General features: G+C 44.1%; 1 pseudogene; it reads right to left on the reverse strand.

Annotated features, from left to right (window-relative positions):
* Positions 1–1,097: 1,097 nt before the first annotated feature.
* On the reverse strand, positions 1,098–2,267 carry LOC119516197 (annotated as a pseudogene).
* Between the last annotated feature and the right edge of the window lie 3,040 nt (positions 2,268–5,307).

Here is a 5,307-nt window from a genome sequence, read left to right on the forward strand (position 1 = left end):
TGCCCCAAGAGCAACTGAGAGTGACATTTTGAAGAGCAGCTGCAGCTAAGAGAGCACAAAATGCCCTAAGAGCAACATTTTGGAGAACGCCATTTTGAACGCAACCTGGGAGCAAGCGGATGCCAGCCATGGGCCTTCTTAGCTAACAGGTTTTCCAGATGCCTTTGGCCACCCTTTAGTGGAGGTACCCTATTGTTGATGCCCAGGTGGGACACTTTTATGGCCTTAAGACTGTAACTTTATAACCAAATAAACCCCCTTTATAAAAGCCAATCCATTTCTGGTATTTTGCTTAACAACAGCATTAGGAAACCAGAACAATATTCAATTTCTTAAATTTTGTGGTCTATTCTGTCTTTGAAAAACTTGGTAAAAAAAAGTATTTTTTTTTCTGTAAAATAAAGAAGAATTTACCAGAATGTACCCTATATTAATTATAACAAAAAGCAGTATAGATAATGTATATATGCTGTGTTTACTTTAATGAGTATTTCATAAACTAGTAACAACCCTAACTGTGGAGACAACCACCATTTCCAGATCAGTCCAATCCAAGTATAGTCAAGGCCTACACAAAATTCCTTAACAGAACTCTTGGTAACAGACATTTTGATTAAAAACAGAAAGGGGGAAGTGGACAAATACTTCTACATGGTTACATTTTCAAGAAGCTGCTCTTTGCAGAAGTGAACAGGAGACGGGACTTTTAGGATGCTGTTGATGGGGATTGGAAAGGTTTAAAGCTGTGGCTTTGGTAAGCACCCAACTGAGTTGTAGGAAGGCAATGGTAAGAGTAGATTCTGTGGCATCAAAAGATAATTCTCTAAAAAAGATGGCCTTTTTCTTAATTAATCTAAATTCTGAGCATTTCAGCAGTTGAGGGCTAGAAACAAGATCCAAAGGAAACAACCATCTTCACAATTGCTTGAGGAGGGCCACTGTGCCACTAGGCCCAGGATGCTGCATTGTCCAGAAGCCTTTGGTGGTGTGATATGGACAAGAAGAAATTAAAACACAAATCAATTAACACAATTAAAACTCCAAGAAACATTATTTCATTTTAAAAAGTACTTAGAACACATAAATCAAAGCAACATTTATTCTTTTATCTCATCTTCTGGTATGGGTTTGGTTGGGGGCTCACCCTATGTTGCACAGCTGCTTGTTGCACTGGTTCCTTCCTCTGCCATACTGTCGACCCCCTCCTGCCCACTCTTCTTATCCTCAACAGATGTGCCGCCTTCACCATTCCATTGGTTTTCTGTTGTTTCTTCAAGGTGTGTCTCCTCTGTCTCCACTGGAATGCTCTCTTAGCTGCTTGCTCTTCCTCGGGAACAATACTGCTCTGGCTGCGTTCAGCTTGCTCTGCTGCCTCTCTCTCCCTTTCCTCCTGCCTTTTGTGGGCCTGTTCCTCTGCCTGTGCAATTTCAGCTGCAGTTGACTCCATAGCCACGTGTATTTTCAAACCGCACAACCTTTTAAAGTTCATTATTAAAGTAATCTGTGCTTTGCAGGACTTTCTTCTTCTTTTCCTGGTGTTGCTCCTCTATTTGAAGTGCAGCTTCCAGTTTTCACTGATGAACCACTGAGGTCTGGACCTGTTGTTTGAGGGCTTGCATTTTAGCCATTGTGACAACTGGCACCACACTCTCACTAGGGATTCCACTGATGAGACAGTGGTTTCTCTGGAAATGGTGGAGGTTGTATGCTTCACTGAAAAGCCATCATCATAATCATTTGTATCTTCAGCAGGCTGAATGCTCCATGAAGGGTCTCCTTCATCCATGAGAGCTGTCTCTGTAGACTTACTTCCTCTAAAGCAGCTTCTGCATGACTTTTTTCCATTTATCTAAGCAAGGTATGTGGGGGAATTATGATAGGCCTTCATAGATCCATTTTGCTCTATCTTTCCTGGTTTGTATTTGTTTAAATATTCTTGTCTCTCTTCTTCAGTGACATCTCACATGCCACCAATAATCTTGCCAATATCCACAACTTTAGGTCAGGGTTGGAACCTTTCCTTGGTCCCAGACCTTTCTGCTATACCTCATGTAGGGCATCAGTGGCTTATCCAGTGGCTTTGAGGGGTTTGGAATCATAATACCAGGGGATGCTGTGACCGGCTGTTGGTGCCGGTTCCCTCCCAGCCTGTAGTGGTTGTAGGTAAGATGACTGTATGGATTGTATCCCACCAGCTCTGCTGTGCTGGGCATTTTTGTTGCAGGAGTTGGGGTGGGAAGTGGGGCATAAGATGGTCTTTTTGACATTTTGAAGATTTAGTTCTCAAGTTCCTTAAGAATGAAACAAGACACTGTGGGCTGAAAGAGCATCCACAGCTTGTGCTATGCTTCCCTTTTTCCCCCTATGAAATTTTAATATCACACATATTCTGTGAATCTGTTTGTGTAATGTGGCCTATAGAAACACGTTATATTTTTTCACACACCCCCTTCCTCAAGAACCAATTTCTACCCCCTTGGAGGCAATATTGCCTCTGTTAAGAATGCTTGGGCTAGGTTATGCTGCTCTATAATACCCCCAAAATGTCCATGGACATAAAGAGTCAAGTTCATGTGCCACTGCCATCATAGGTCAGCTGGGGGCTCAGGTACTCAGGCTGACAGAGCAGTCACTATCTGAAACCTTGCTGGTCTCCATGCAGAGAGAAAGAGAGAATGGAAAGTTGCAAAAACATAAAAAAATTTTCTGCAGCCTCTGAAGCTTTTGCACAAAAGTGATACATACTGCTTTTGCTCACATTTCATTAGCAAACCAAGTCATGTGGCCACACTTTTATTTTTGAGGAAGGTGGGGTGGGGAGTACAATCCTAACATGTGGAGAAGGAGAAAATACTAGAATATTTGTGAAGAGCCCCAGTGACCGTTACCCTCCCAACAATCCCGGGAGGTGGGAATTCTAGATGGGGAAACCCAGGCTTAGACATTCAAAATAATTTGTCCAAAAGCCTGCAGAGGCCAGAACAGTATTTGAACCTAGGTAACTGCCTGGCTCCTATCTGTTTACTCCTTGCCTCTGATTCTTGTGATGAGTGTGTACCCTGGCACGGGGCTCTCAGGTCTCGGTGGAACAATCCTCCCTCTCTTTAGTCCTTGGCCTTTTTACTTAAAAAGTCCTGAAAAAGCACAGGAGGTGGGGCAAGATGGCGGACTGGTGAGCTGTATGTTTTAGTTACTCCTCCAGGAAAGTAGGTAGAAAGCCAGGAACTGCGTGGACTGGACACCACAGAGCAATCTGACTTTGGGCATACTTCATACAACACTCATGAAAACGTGGAACTGCTGAGATCAGCGAAAACTGTAAGTTTTTGCAGCCAGGGGACCCGCGCCCCTTCCTGCCAGGCTCAGTCCCGTGGGAGGAGGGGCTGTCAGCTCCGGGAAGGAGAAGGGAGAACTGCAGTGGCAGCCCTTATCAGAAACTCATTCTACTGATCCAAACTCCAACCATAGATAGACGGAGACCAGACACCAGAGAATCTGAGAGCAGCCAGCCCAGCAGAGAGGAGACAGGCATAGAAAAAAAACAACATGAAAAACTCCAAAATAAAAGCGGAGGATTTTTGGAGTTCTGGTGAACATAGAAAGGGGAAGGGCAGAGCTCAGGCCCTGAGGCGCAGATGCAAATCCCGAAGAAAAGCTGAACTCTCTACCCTGTGGACGTTTCCTTAATGGCCCTGGTTGCTTTGTCTCTTAGCATTTCAATAACCCATTAGATCTCTGAGGAGGGCCCTTTTTTTTTTTTTTTTTTTCAATCCTTTTTTCTTTTTCTAAAACAATTACTCTAAGAAGCCCAATACAGAAAGCTTCAAAGACTTGCAATTTGGGAGGGTCAAGTAAAGAGCAGAACTAAGAGAGCTCTGAGACAAAAGGCAATAATCCAGTGGCTGAGAAAATTCACTAAACACCACAACTTCCCAAGAAAAGGGGGGTGTCCACTCACAGCCATCATCCTGGTGGACAGGAAACACTCCTGCCCATCGCCAGCCCCATAGCCCAGAGCTGCCCCAGACAACCCAGTGTGAAGGAAGTGCTTCAAATAACAGGCACACACCACAAAACTGGGCGTGGACATTAGCCTTCCCTGCAACCTCAGCTGATTGTCCCAGAGTTGGGAAGGTGGAGCAGTGTGAATTAACAAAGCCCCATTCAGCCATCATTTCAGCAGACTGGGAGCCACCCTACACAGCCCAGCAGCCCAGAACTGCCCTGGGGGGATGGCACTCACCTGTGACATAGCACAGTCATCCCTCAACAGAGGACCTGGGGTGCACAGCCTGGAAGAGGGGCCCACTTGCAAGTCTCAGGAGCCATACGCCAATACCAAGGACTTGTGGGTCAGTGGCAGAGACAAACTGTGGCAGGACTGAACTGAAGGATTAGACTATTGCAGCAGCTTTAAAACTCTAGGATCACCAGGGAGATTTGATTGTTAGGGCCACCCCCCCCTCCCTGACTGCCCAGAAACACGCCCCATATACAGGGCGGGCAACACCAACTACACATCAAGCTTGGTACACCAATTGGACCCCACAAGACTCACTCCCCCACTCACCAAAAAGGCTAAGCAGGGGAGAACTGGCTTGTGCAGAACAGGTGGCTCGTGGACGCCACCTGCTGGTTAGTTAGAGAAAGTGTACTCCACGAAGCTGTAGATCTGATAAATTAGAGATAAGGACTTCAATTGGTCTACAAATACTAAAAGAACCCTATCAAGTTCAGCAAATACCACGAGGCCAAAAACAACAGAAAATTATAAAGCATATGAAAAAACCAGACGATATGGATAACCCAAGCCCAAGCACCCAAATCAAAAGATCAGAAGAGACACAGCACCTAGAGCAGCTACTCAAAGAACTAAAGATGAACAATGAGACCATAGTACGGGAGACAAAGGAAATCAAGTAGACCCTAGAAGAGCATAAAGAAGACAATGAAAGACTAAATAAAAAAATGGATGATCTTATGGAAATTAAAGAAACTGTTGACCAAATTAAAAAGATTCTGGACACTCATAGCACAAGACTAGAGGAAGTTGAACAACGAATCAGTGACCTCGAAGATAACAGAATGGAAAATGAAAGCATAAAAGAAAGAATGGGGAAAAAAATTGAAAAAATTGAAATGGACCTCAGGGATATGATAGATAATATGAAACGTCCAAATATAAGACTCATTGGTGTCCCAGAAGGGGAAGAAAAGGGTAAAGGTCTAGGAAGAGTATTCAAAGAAATTTTTGGGGAAAACTTCCCAAATCTTCTAAACAACATAAATACACAAATCATAAATGCT

This window comes from Choloepus didactylus, chromosome 2 (assembly GCF_015220235.1).
Source record: "Choloepus didactylus isolate mChoDid1 chromosome 2, mChoDid1.pri, whole genome shotgun sequence".
Classification (NCBI taxonomy): domain Eukaryota; kingdom Metazoa; phylum Chordata; class Mammalia; order Pilosa; family Megalonychidae; genus Choloepus; species Choloepus didactylus.